The following is a 14616-nucleotide window of genomic DNA, read 5'->3' as shown; positions in this document are numbered from 1 at the left end:
ATATATATATATATATATATATATATATATATATATATATATATATATATATATATGCAAAATTTAAAATTTAAATTTAAAGCAAATAAAATAAAAGGGTGGTGATCCTCTTCCCTGAGCTGAATGAATAAAATTGACTTTAACTGTCTTTTTAAACTTGCCTTGTTGCTAATTGACTGCAAGATCTATATTTTATATAAGATATATTTTATCTGAATAATTCCCGACATGTGGGATACATGGGTTATATCTTGATCTTTCAACCTAACCAGTTGTATGCAAATCTTCGCAGCAATAACAGTGCAGCACCGACGAAGCATTTTTATTTTTTGAGCAGCGTGACTTTGTGAGCATTAATTGGGCAGCTAGAAAATGTAAGGCTCAGTAAATTATTCAGATTAATTGATCAAAACCTTTAACCTTATTTTGTGATGTTTGATATTGTCGATTCCCAGCAGAATATTGGAGTTTATAATACCTGTGAACAAAGCGCTGGCTGCAGAGCAAAAGACGGGAAGTAAAGAATCCCAAGTCCTCTCGTGCATGTGTGTCACAACCTCGTCACCCGAGATCAGAAGTTGGAGTTCCATCTCTCTGCTTAGATGGTCTGATGCTACAGTTAACAAGCTAGGTTTTGTTGGGCAAACTGTTTAGCCTAACTGGGGCTAGCTATCTGTTTCCATCATTATTCCTCTTTACAGCCTTTAAACATTGACAAAGCTGATGTCTAAGGTCAACGTTTATAAGTGACATAATAGCTACTCCTTCTAATTATAAACAGGAAGACCACACCACATTTTACTTTAATAACCTGTTGCTGCTAAATTTCTCTCCACCTTTCAAAGATGTGCACAACTTTCAGAGGAAGACAGGAAATTAAGTGTATTTTTTTTTAATTAAAGAACACAAAAATAATATTAATTGTTATCATTATTTCAAATAAAATTTCTGTTCAAGAGCATTAACAAAATATAACATTTCTGGTTCTGTTTTTGTTCCTAGAGATAAATCAATTGTCAGGTTTTCATTTTCTTCGATTGAACCAGTGTAACAGTATATCTCCCCCCCCGGGATAACTTCCCTTCTGGGGGGGGGTTGCCCTAGAATATCTTACTCCCCATCCTGAATATCTCACCCCCTTGAGGATTTGGAAAAGACATATAAAACTAATACTAATTCGATATTTTAGTTGCAAAAGAAAGCTATAAAAATTATCTGTTACAAATCATATTGTGAGCAAACGAATCCATTGTTTGCCTGTTTACATATGCTAAAATTCTTGGACTTGGTTGATGACATCACAATGCAAATTTTGTATAAAGTTAAAAATAAACTGTTGCCACAACATGTCCAGGATATGTTTAAACTGAGGGACTCCAGTTATAATTTGAGAGGAATATTATTTTTTGAGAAATTAAGGATCCAAACTACTGCAAAAGTCATTATGTTTCTGTTAAAGGTGTTAACATCTGGAACAACTGTCCTGACAATATTAAAGTACTGGGTATTTTAGTTGGCTTCAAAAGGCATTGCAAGAGTAATAAAACTGCTTGCTATAGTTTGAAGACTTAGGTTTATCGATTTTTGTTATTGCTTTCAGGCTTGTGTGTTGTGTGCCATTGTTTGTCTGGTTGTTATTTTTATAATATAAGAGGTGGGTATTTATGCTTCTGCCCTCACCCTTTCGGTCACACAGGTTCATTGTTGAGTTGTTGTGTAATGAGTTTTTGTTATTGTTGATTTGCGTGCCGAATAAATACATTCATTCATTCATTCACACAGGTCACAATATCTTACCGCCCACCCCATCATGTTCTATCATATTTCAGGTTGTCAATCAGGTCCATGTATTTGAAGAGTATATTTGAAAGAGGGATTTAAAGATACTTCAGGAAATATTATTATTGTAGATAGCTATAGATACATACAGAAAGAATACCAATATCATTCACCATCAATCAAACTGTGCTTCATCTATACTGATTGGGCTTTATCAAGGTTTGGGTAAGCTTTAATCAGTGCTGCCATGTAGGAATGTTGCCTTTCAGTGGGGGGGTGGGGGGGAAGATATCCAGGGGCGGGGAAGATATACTGTTACACGGATTCAGATGCTCATTCAGCTGCTGTTCTGTTTATTATTTTCTAAGAAGTGGCAGGGATTAGATTTGCTTGCAGAACTCTTGATCCTCTTGCTAACACTGCGAACAAAGCCGTCAGTTTTCTGCCAGTAACAGAAGTGATTTACACAGCGTTGCATCATGATATGTGTGGATTTGAAGCTCTCACAAGCTTCACTTTACAGAACATTTCTGACTCTCCAACAAAGCAAATCCACATTTGTATCTCCAAAGCTGTTCATTATTATCTTTGCCTTGCTGAGGCACTTCTATGTTTAGATCTCTGCTCATGAAACAAGGACTCACTAAGGACAGGAAAGATTTGATTTCTGAACAGGAACAAACTCCAGATATGTCTCCTTCGTGTATGGCTTGTTCATATGGTTTTCTTCACCTACTGAAGTGGTTAAAATTTTGCACCTTTTCCCTCATCCTCGCTCTTACATCTTGAATTTCTGAATGCATCTTTTTCATCTTTAACTCTTATTTTAGTTTTATTATTTATTATTTATTGTTGTGAAAGTGTTGGAACACGGACCCACAACAGGGGGCGCAAATGAACGGACAATGTAGGAAGTCAAATAGCACTTTTACTGTTGTGAAATAAGCACAACAAGCACGACAGATCACAATAGAAAATAATAAAGTCAATTCACAAAGGTGTCATGTGGGCAGGCTCGAAGATAGAAGACGTCTGTCCAAAGCAGAACCGGAACCACACGATTTCCTCTGCCACCGAACCCCGGGGATACTGGAGCCGCCAAGTCCCGAACTCCCAGGTGGCCACTGCCTCCGCTTGTCGGATCTGGTACTGCTGGCGAGGAACAAAAACAGTTAGCTGTGGGTGCGTTTGCACCCAGCAACACGGATGGTGAAAAAAAACACCTCCACCTCTTGTCAGGAAAATGTGAGTACTTATCAAAAAGGGTTCAATACAGTCTCCAGCTGCAAGTACTCACCAACCACTGTCAAAACACAAGCAACAAAGTCACTGTCTGAAAGACAATACAACGGCTGTGTTCGTTACCTCCTCGGTAGAACGATATCTCGGCAAAGAGGTGGAGATGACGTCTTGCTGATATACCGATGCAGATCAGATGAGTGGTGACAGCTGTCATAGGTGATGAGTGTCAGCTGTCACCCCGGCTGCTCCTGTGAGGCGGCAGCGCCCTCTGGTGCCTGGAGCCCGCACTCCAGGCAGGGTGCCCTCTGGTGGTGGTGGGCCAGCAGTACCTCCTCTTCAGCGGCCCACACAACAGGACCCCCCCCTCAACGGGCGCCTCCTGGCTTGTCCGGGTGGCGGCGGTAGAAATCGGCCAGGAGGGCCGGGTCCAGGATGAAGCTCCTCTTCACCCAGGAGCGTTCTTCGGGTCCGTACCCCTCCCAGTCCACCAAATACTGGAAGCCCCGGCCCATCCTACGGACATCTAAGAGCCGGCGCACAGTCCAAGCCGGCTCGCCATCGATGATCCGGGCAGGAGGTGGTGCCGGACCCGGAGTACAGAGGGGTGAGGAGTGATGTGGCTTAATCCGGGACACATGGAAAACGGGATGGATCCGCAGTGAGGCCGGAAGCTGAAGCCTCACTGCGGCTGGACTGATGACCTTGAGGATTTTAAATGGGCCGATGTACCGATCCTGCAGTTTTGGTGAGACCACTTGGAGGGGGATGTCCTTTGTTGACAACCACACTTCCTGCCCTGGCCGATACGCAGGGGCCGGGGTCCGCCGACGGTCTGCATGGGCTTTCGTCCTCATCCGGGCCCTCAGCAAAGCAGAACGGGCGGCACGCCACACCCGACGGCACTTCCGTAGGTGGGCCTGGACCGAGGGCACACCGACCTCTCCCTCAACCACCGGAAACAAGGGAGGCTGGTACCCCAGACACACCTCAAAAGGGGAGAGGCCGGTGGCTGACGACACCTGGCTGTTATGGGCATACTCGATCCAGGCCAAATGGGTACTCCAGGCCGCCGGGTGCGCAGCCGTCACGCAACGCAGGGCCTGTTCCACCTCCTGATTGGCCCGTTCTGCTTGCCCGTTGGTCTGGGGATGGTACCCGGATGAGAGACTCACCGTGGCCCCCAGTTCCCGGCAGAAGCTCCTCCAGACTTGCGAGGAGAACTGGGGACCGCGATCGGAGACGATGTCTGTTGGAATCCCATGCAGCTGGACGACGTGGTGGACCAGGAGGTCCGCTGTCTCCTGGGCAGTCGGGAGCTTCGGGAGGGCCATGAAGTAGGCCGCCTTGGAGAATCGGTCCACTATCGTGAGGATGGTGGTGTTGCCCTGGGACGGTGGGAGGCCCGTGACAAAATCCAGGCCGATGTGGGACCAGGGGCGACGAGGCACGGGCAGCGGCTGGAGCAGTCCCGAAGCCCTGCGATGATCCTGTAGAAATTAGCAAAGCCGAGGAACTGTTGCAGCTTCCTACGGCTGGTGGGTTGGGGCCAGTCTCTCACCGCCGCGACCTTGGCCGGATCAGGAGCGACGGAGTTAGGGGAGACGATAAACCCCAGGAAGGACAAAGAAGTGCGGTGGAACTCGCACTTCTCGCCCTTCACAAACAGCCGGTTCTCCAACAACCGCTGCAGGACCTGACGTACATGCCGGACATGGGTCTCAGGATCCGGAGAAAAGATGAGTATATCGTCAAGATATACGAAGACGAATCGGTGCAGGAAATCCCGCAAGACATCATTAACTAATGCTTGAAACGTCGCGGGGGCGTTTGTAAGACCGAACGGCATGACCAGGTACTCAAAGTGACCTAAGGGGGTGTTAAATGCCGTCTTCCACTCGTCTCCCTTCCGGATCCGAACCAGGTGATACGCATTTCTAAGATCTAGCTTGGTGAATATTTGGGCTCCATGCAGGGGCGTGAACACTGAATCCAACAAGGGCAATGGGTATCGGTTACGAACCGTGATTTCGTTCAGCCCCCTGTAATCAATGCATGGACGTAGTCCGCCATCCTTTTTCCCCACAAAAAAGAAACCTGCACCCATCGGGGAGGTGGAATTCCGGATCAACCCGGCAGCTAATGAGTCCCGGATGTAGGTCTCCATTGATTCGCGCTCAGGTCGTGAGAGGTTGTACAGCCTGCTGGACGGAAACTCAACGCCTGGAACCAAATCAATGGCACAATCGTACGGGCGGTGCGGGGGAAGGGTGAGCGCCAGATCCTTGCTGAACACGTCCACAAGGTCATGGTACTCCACCGGCACTGTCCTGAGATTGGGCGGGACTCTGACCTCCTCCTTAGCCTGGGAACCGGGAGGAACCGAGGAACCTAAACATACCCGATGGCAGGTCTCGCTCCACTGAACCACTACCCCGGATGGCCAATCGATCCGGGGATTGTGTTTTAACATCCAGGGGAACCCGAGAATCACGCGGGAGGTGGCAGGAGTCACAAAAAACTCGATCTCCTCCCGGTGGTTTCCTGACACCACCAGAGTTACTGGTGGTGTCTTATGTGTGATCAAAGGGAGTAGGGAGCCATCTAGTGCCCGTACTTGCACAGGTGAAGTAAGTGCCACCAGAGGGAGCCCTGCCTCCCTAGCCCATTTGCTGTCTAGCAAATTCCCTTCAGAGCCCGTGTCCACCAGTGCTGGGGCCTGAAGGGTTAAATCTCCATAAAGGATTGTAACCGGGAGTCGTGTGGCAATATGGGTGTGTCCCACGTGAATGTCTTGGCCCACCCCTAGCCCAGTTTCTAGGGGCGGGCGTTGGTGTTTAACCGCTCGGGGCAGTCCCTCACCTGATGGTCTATCGAGCCACAAACAAAGCACGCTCCGCGGACCAGCCTCCTCTGTCTATCCGGGGGTCTAAATGTGGCCCTGCTTGTGTCCATAGCTTCATCAGCAGGGGGAGCTGTAACCACACGGAGCGTAGGGGCCGTGGAGCGTGGGGAGGGCGGAGCTCGGTCGGAGCTGGAAGGGAGAGGGACGGCGCGTGCCCGGCCACGCCCTTTGTCTCGTTCCCGACGGCGTTCTTCTAACCGATTGTCTAATCGTATAACCAGATCAATAAGCCCATCTAAGTCCCGCGGTTCGTCCTTAGCCACCAGGTGCTCCTTTAGGACCAACGACAGTATGTTTACGAAGGCGGCGCGGAGGGCAGTGCTATTCCAGCCGGACCTCGCAGCCACGATGCGGAAGTCGACTGCATAAGCAGCTGCGCTCCGGCGCCCCTGTCTCATTGACAGCAGCACGGATGAAGTGGTCTCTCCTCTATTTGGGTGATCGAACACTGTTCTGAACTCCCTCACAAACCCATCATATGTCTGAAGGAGCCGTGAATTTTGCTCCCAGAGCGCTGTAGCCCAAGCGCGTGCCTCACCGCGAAGCAGATTTATCACATAAGCTATTTTGCTGGCATCAGTTGCGTACATGACGGGACGTTGTGCAAAGACGAGCGAACACTGCATAAGAAAGTCCGCACACGTCTCCACACAACCCCCGTACGGCTCTGGAGGGCTTATGTATGCTTCCGGGGAAGGTGGGAGGGGTCGTTGAACGACCTGTGGAACGTCACTGTTACGCACAGGGTCGACAGGAGGGAGAGCCGCAGCAGCGCCCTGAGGGCGCGCTTCCACCTGCGCGGCGAGAGCCTCCACCCTGCGGTTAAGGAGGACGTTCTGCTCGGTCATTAAATCCAACCGAGCCGTGAAAGCGGTGAGGATTCGCTGCAACTCTCCGATCATTCCTCCTGCGGACGTCTGTGCGCCCTGTTCTTCCATTGGCCGTTCAACAGCTGGTTGACGCCCCTCGGGATCCATGACGTTGGCCGAGATATCCTGTTGTGAAAGTGTTGGAACACGGACCCACAACAGGGGGCGCAAATGAATGGACAATGGAGGAAGTCAAATAGCACTTTTACTGTTGTGAAATAAGCACAACAAGCACGACAGATCACAATAGAAAATAATAAAGTCAATTCACAAAGGTGTCATGTGGGCAGGCTCGAAGATAGAAGACGTCTGTCCAAAGCAGAACCGGAACCACACGATTTCCTCCGCCACCGAACCCCGGGGATACTGGAGCCGCCAAGTCCCGAACTCCCAGGTGGCCACTGCCTCCGCTTGTCGGATCTGGTACTGCTGGCGAGGAACAAAAACAGTTAGATGTGGGTGCGTTTGCACCCAGCAACACGGATGGTGAAAAAAACCACCTCCACCTCTTGTCAGGAAAATGTGAGTACTTATCAAAAAGGGTTCAATACAGTCTCCAGCTGCAAGTACTCACCAACCACTGTCAAAACACAAGCAACAAAGTCACTGTCTGAAAGACAATACAACGGCTGAGTTTGTTACCTCCTCGGTAGAACGATATCTCGGCAAAGAGGTGGAGATGACGTCTTGCTGATATACCGATGCAGATCAGATGAGTGGTGACAGCTGTCATAGGTGATGAGTGTCAGCTGTCACCCCGGCTGCTCCTGTGAGGCGGCAGCGCCCTCTGGTGCCTGGAGCCCGCACTCCAGGCAGGGTGCCCTCTGGTGGTGGTGGGCCAGCAGTACCTCCTCTTCAGCGGCCCACACAACAATTTATAAGTATTTTTTGCAGGTGAATTGGGGATTCTCATTATAACACATGAACAACATAAACTTTCAGATTGCCTTCAGTTTTTAATTTAGTTCATTAATAGTTGTGTGACTGATTAGTGTGTATATATATATATATATATATATATATATATATATATATATATATACCCGAGTGCAAACAAGGGAGCAGCCGAAGGGAGTTACTTATATATATATATATATATATATATATATATATATATATATATATATATATATATATATATATATATATATATATACGTGTGTGTGTGTTTTCCAGCTTTTTGTTTTTTTGGCATTTGCTCTGCTGCTGTGAGATTACACAGTGCAGAGATATTCTCATTTCTTGCTGTAGCTTTGACAGCATTTGCCTGACAAATACGCACCAGACCACATGCATCAATTTTGAACCGTCTAGGACCTAACTGAGACATGTATGCACATCAGTTAGGAGAGGATAACTCAACTGTTCTGTACTCATATGACACCAATGAAAAATTTTACATACGTATGTGCCTAAATCTCTGTCCGGGACAAACAGCCTGAAAATGACCATGCCCATTTTGTCCCAAGTGTTACTTCAACTACAGCTGTATTTTTTAAACTGCAGCAGCTACAGATTTTTCAAGGTATTGAAAATGTCCAGAATGACCAATACATGTTCGGGAGGGTCATAGAAGAGTGTAAAATTTTAAATTTTGATATTAACTTAACTATGATGCTATTTGAACTGATCATTTACTTGTTTCCTTTAAAACAATTGTGTTGTGAAAGTGACGTGACACGGACCCACAACAGGGGGCGTTAATGAATGGACAATGGATAAGCCAAAAAGTAACAATTTAATGTTGTGAATCGCACAACAACGTACAGACAATAACAATATGGTGACTGTCAATCATACACCAGGTGACGTGTGGGCAGGCTTGACGATAGAAGACGCCTGGAGATAGAAGAGCCGGATCCCCACACAGCTTCCACCACCAACGGAGCTGAAGAACACCGGAGCCGCCAAGCCCTGCGCCCCAGGTGGCCGCTGTCTTCAGCAGTCAGACCCAGTACTGCTGGCAGAGAACAAAGACAGTCCAGATGAGTGTGAGTTCGCACACTCAGTAATCCACAGTCTGTCTTAAGTAAAGGAGGGAAAACCTCCACCTCCAATCACACACACTCGTGCAGCTCCTGGTCAACCACTTATCTGAGTTGGGGTGTGAGGCGAAGCCGTCGCTGTCACACCAAACGCCAATCCTCCAGATAAGGAAACACTCCAGGAAAACGGCTGCAAATAGAAGTTCAGGTTAAACACACACAGTGTCAGGCAGCAGAGAAATTACCTGAATGGTAGTTGATTTCTCGGCAAGGAGGTGGAGTTGCAGTCCGGTCTTTGTAGTGGTGATGATGGGTGACAGCTTGTGTTGATTGTTGACAGCTGTCACCTCCAGCAAAGCCGACGCCCTCTCGTGCTTGAAGCCCGCACTTCAAGCAGGGCACCATCTTGTGGTGGTGGGCCAGCAGTACCTCCTCTTCAGCGGCCCACACAACAGGACCCCCCCCTCAACGGGCGCCTCCCGACCAGGCTTGTCCGGGTGCCGCCGGTAGAAGTCGGCCAGGAGGGCCGGGTCCAGGATGAAGCTCCTCTTCACCCAGGAGCGTTCTTCGGGTCCATACCCCTCCCAGTCCACCAAATACTGGAACCCCCGGCCCTTCCGACGGTTGTCCAGGAGCCGGCGCATGGTCCAAGCCAGCTCCCCGTCGATGATCCGGGCAGGAGGCGGCGCCGGTCCGGGGGTACCGAGGGGTGACACGTGGTGAGGTTTGATGTGGGACACATGGAAAACCGGGTGGATCCGCAGTGAAGCTGGCAGCTTCAGCTTCACTGCGGCTGGACTGAGGACCTTGAGGATGGGGAAAGGTCCGATGTATCTGTCCTTCAACTTTTGGGATTCCACTTGCAGGGGAATGTCCTTTGTGGAAAGCCAAACCTCCTGCCCAGGCTGGTACGCAGGGGCCGGGGCACGCCGGCGGTCTGCATGGTTCTTGGCCCTCGTCCGGGCTTTGAGCAGGGCAGAGCAGGCGGTACGCCACACCCGACGGCACCTTCTCAGATGGGCCTGGACCAAGGGCACCCCGACCTCTCCCTCCACTAGCAGGAACAATGGGGGCTGGTACCCCAAACACACTTCAAATGGGGAGAGGCCGGTGGCAGACGAGACTTGGCTGTTATGAGTGTACTCGATCCAGGCCAGATGCTCACTCCAGGCCGTCGGGTGCGCGGAGGTCACGCAATGGAGGGCCTGCTCCAGTTCCTGGTTTGTCCGCTCTGCCTGCCCGTTCGTCTGGGGGTGGTACCCAGACGAGAGACTGACGGTGGCCCCCAGTTCCCTACAGAAACTCCGTCAGACCTGGGAGGAGAACTGAGGACCACGATCCGAGACAATGTCTGATGGAATCCCATGCAGACGCACGACATGGTGGACCAGGAGGTCTGCAGTCTCCTGGGCCGTCGGGAGCTTCGGGAGGGCCACGAAGTGGGCCGCCTTGGAGAACCGGTCCACTATCGTTAGGATGGTGGTGTCTCCCTGGGATGGCGGGAGGCCCGTGACAAAGTCCAGGCCGATATGAGACCAGGGGTGACGAGGCACTGGCAGAGGCTGGAGGAGGCCTTGGGCCTTGTGATGGTCAGCTTTGCCCCTGGCGCAGGTGGTGCAGGCCTGGAAATACTCCCGGATGTCAGCTTCCATAGACGCCCACCAGAAGCGCTGCCGGACCACTGCCACGGTTCTTCGCACCCCTGGGTGACAGAAGAGCTTGGAACCGTGACAGAAGTCAAGGACCGCAGCCCTGGCCTCTGGTGGGACGTACAGTTTGTTCTTCGGACCGGTCCCCGGGTCCGGGCTCCATGTCAGGGCCTCCCGGACAGTCTTCTCCACGTCCCAGGTAAGGGCGGCCACGACAGTGGACTCGGGGATGATGGTTTCAGGGGGGTCTGACAGCTCGGTCTTGACCTCCTCTTCGTGCACCCGGGACAGGGCATCAGATCGTTAGTTCTTTGTCCCGGGGCGGTAGGTGATCCGGAAGTCAAAACGCCCGAAGAACAGCGACCAGCGGGCTTGCCTGGGGTTCAGACGCTTCGCGGTCCGGATGTACTCCAGGTTCCGATGGTCCGTGAAAACTGTAAATGGTACCGATGCTCCCTCCAACAGGTGTCTCCACTCTTCAAGAGCCTCCTTCACCGCAAGAAGTTCCCGATTGCCGACGTCATAGTTCCGTTCAGCTGGGGTCAACCTGCGGGAAAAGTAGGCACATGAATGGAGAACCTTGTCGGACTCCCCGCTCTGGGATAGCACGGCTCCTATCCCTGAGTCAGAGGCATCCACTTCAACAACAAACTGGCGCTTGGGATCGGGCTGCACCAGAACCGGTGCAGTCGAGAACCGGCGTTTCAACTCCCTAAACGCGGCTTCGCACCGATCCGACCAGGTGAAGGGGACTTTTGTGGAGGTCAGGGCTGTCAGGGGGCTAACTACCTGACTGTAGCCCTTGATGAACCTCCGGTAGAAATTTGCAAAACCGAGGAACTGTTGTAGTTTCCTACGGTTCGTTGGTTGGGGCCAATCTCTCACCGCCGCAACCTTGGCCGGATCAGGGGCGACGGAGTTGGAGGAGATTATGAACCCCAAGAAGGACAAAGAAGTGCGGTGGAACTCACACTTCTCGCCCTTCACAAACAGCCGGTTCTCCAACAACCGCTGTAGGACCTGACGTACATGCTAACATGGGTCTCAGGATCCGGAGAAAAAATGAGTATATCGTCTAGATATACGAAGACAAACCGATGCAGGAAGTCCCGCAAGATGTCATTAACCAATGCTTGGAACGTCGCGGGCGCATTTGTGAGGCCGAACGGCATGACCAGGTACTCAAAGTGACCTAACGGGGTGTTAAATGCCGTCTTCCACTCGTCTCCCTCCCGGATCCGAACCAGGTGATAAGCATTCCTAAGATCCAATTTTGTGAAAATTTGGGATCCATGCAGGGGCGTGAACACTGAATCCAACAGAGGTAACGGGTATCGGTTGCGAACCGTGATCTCATTCAGCCCTCTGTAATCAATGCATGGACGGAGTCCACCGTCCTTCTTGCCCACAAAAAAGAAACCAGCACCCATCGGGGAGGTGGAGTTCCGGATCAACCCGGCAGCTAACGAGTCCCGGATGTAGGTCTCCATTGATTCGCGTTCCGGACATGAGAGGTTGTACAGCCTGCTGGACGGGTACTCAGCGCCCGGTATCAAATCAATGGCACAATCATACGGACGGTGCGGGGGCAGCGTGAGTGCCAGATCCTTGCTGAAGACGTCAGCAAGGTCGTGGTACTCGGCTGGCACCGCCGCCAGATTGGGGGGGACTAAAACCTCCTCCTTAGCTGTCACACCGGGTGGAACCGAGGATCCTAAACACTCCCGGTGGCAGGTTTCGCTCCACTGAACCACAACCCCAGACGGCCAATCAATCCGGGGATTGTGTTTTAACACCCATGGAAAACCCAAAATCACTCGGGAGGTAGAAGGTGTTACATAAAACACAATCTCCTCCCTGTGATTCCCAGACACCACCAATGTCACTGGCTGAGTCTGGTGTGTGATTAGTGGAGGAAGGGTGCCATCTAGTGCCTGCACCGACAATGGTGACGGTAAGGCCACTAGAGGGAGCCCAACCTCCTTTGCCCATCTGCTATCCAGCAGATTTCCCTCCGACCCCGTGTCCACCAGTGCTGGGGCGTGAAGGGTTAAATCCTCACTCAGGATCGTGACTGGGATTCGTGCAGATTTACGGGGTCTCCCCGCGTGGGTATTGTGACCCACCCTTAGCCCAGTCTCTAAGAACGAGTGCTGCTGTTTTGATCGTTTGGGGCATTCTCTCTGTGTGTGCTCAGTAGAGCTGCAGAGAAAACACTCTCCACGGATCAGCCTCCTTTGTCTCTGATCTGATCGTTTTTTGGCCCTGCTCGTTTCCATAACAATGTCAGCAGGGGGAGCTGTTGTCACGTGGAGAGCCCTGGCAGTGGAGCGTGGGGAAGTCGGCTCCCTTTCAGACCCGGGAGGAAGAGGGACGGCTTGTGCCTGACCACGCCCTTCGTCTCGCTCCCGTCGGTGTTCTGTTAATCGGTTGTCTAACCGTATAACCAGGTCGACAAGCCCATCTAAATCCCGCGGCTCGTCCTTCGCCACCAGGTGCTCCTTAAGAACCAGAGCCAGTCCGTTTACAAAGGCGGCGCGGAGCGCAACAGCATTCCAGCTGGCTCGCGCTGCCGCGATGCGGAAGTCGACTGCATACTTAGCTGCGCTCCGACGCCCCTGCCGTATCGACAGCAGCACACTTGAAGCGGTCTCGCCTCTATGAGGGTGATTGAACACCTGTCTGAACTCCCTCACAAACTCAGTATAAACCGTTAGGAGCCGTGAATTCTGCTCCCAAAGCGCCGTAGCCCAGGCGCGTGCCTCTCTTCGAAGCAAATTTATAACGTAAGCCACCCGGCTGGCGTCTGCCGTGTACATGACGGGACGCTGTGAAAAGACGAGCGAGCACTGCATCAAGAAGTCCGCGCACGTCTCCACACAGCCTCCGTACGGCTCCGGAGGGCTTATGTATGCTTCAGGGGAAGGTGGGGGGGGGTCGTTGAACGACCAGCGGAATGTCTGTTTCTGGCACACGATCAGCAGGAGGAGGTGCTGCAGCAGTGCCCTGAGCACGCGCTTCCACCTTGGCGGTGAGAGCCTCTATCCTACGATTGAGAACACTGCTCTGCTCGGTAACTAAGTCCAACCGAGCGGCGAAGGCGGTTAAGATGTGCTGCAGCTCACCCAACACGCCTCCTGCCTGTGCACCTCGCTCTCCCATTGGCTGTTCAAGCGATGGTTGACACCCCTCGGGATCCATGACGCTGGCCGAGAAATCCTGTTGTGAAAGTGACGTGACACGGACCCACAACAGGGGGCGTTAATGAACGGACAATGGATAAGCCAAAAAGTAACAATTTAATGTTGTGAATCGCACAACAACGTACAGACAATAACAATATGGTGACTGTCAATCATACACCAGGTGACGTGTGGGCAGGCTCGACGATAGAAGACGCCTGGAGAGAGAAGAGCTGGATCCCCACACAGCTTCCACCACCAACGGAGCTGAAGAACACCGGAGCCGCCAAGCCCTGCACCCCAGGTGGCCGCTGTCTTCAGCAGTCAGACCCGGTACTGCTGGCAGAGAACAGAGACAGTCCAGATCAGTGTGAGTTCGCACACTCAGTAATCCACAGTCTGTCTTAAGTAAAGGAGGGAAAACCTCCACCTCCAATCACACACACTCGTGCAGCTCCTGGTCAACCACTTATCTGAGTTGGGGTGTGAGGCGAAGCTGTCGCTGTCACACCAAACGCCAATCCTCCAGATAAGGAAACACTCCAGGAAAACAGCTGCAAATAGAAGTTCAGGTTAAACACACACAGTGTCAGGCAGCAGAGAAATTACCTGAATGGTAGTTGATTTCTCGGCAAGGAGGTGGAGTTGCAGTCCGGTCTTTGTAGTGGTGATGATGGGTGACAGCTTGTGTTGATTGTTGACAGCTGTCACCTCCAGCAAAGCCAGCGCCCTCTCGTGCTTGAAGCCCGCACTTCAAGCAGGGCGCCATCTTGTGGTGGTGGGCCAGCAGTACCTCCTCTTCAGCGGCCCACACAACAAATTGTTCAGTTGCTCTCCATAAGTGGTCCTTGGCTCTCGAACAACTCTTCTGACAATTCTTTCCATTCCTCTGTCAGAAATCATGCGAGGAGCACCTGGTCATGGCCGGCTTATGGTAAAATAATGTTCTTTCCACTTTAGGATTATTGCCCCACAGTGCTCACTGGAACATTCAGAAGTTTTGAAATC

At 51.3% G+C, this 14616-nt stretch overlaps 1 protein-coding gene across 1 annotated transcript in view; it reads left to right on the top strand.

Annotated features, from left to right (window-relative positions):
• The window catches only part of dner (delta/notch-like EGF repeat containing), a 260493-nt gene that overhangs the window by 88630 nt on the left and 157247 nt on the right, over positions 1 to 14616 (top strand). The window lies entirely within an intron of this gene.

This window comes from Thalassophryne amazonica, chromosome 4 (assembly GCF_902500255.1).
Source record: "Thalassophryne amazonica chromosome 4, fThaAma1.1, whole genome shotgun sequence".
Classification (NCBI taxonomy): domain Eukaryota; kingdom Metazoa; phylum Chordata; class Actinopteri; order Batrachoidiformes; family Batrachoididae; genus Thalassophryne; species Thalassophryne amazonica.
This window is presented reverse-complemented; position numbering and strand designations above follow the sequence as displayed.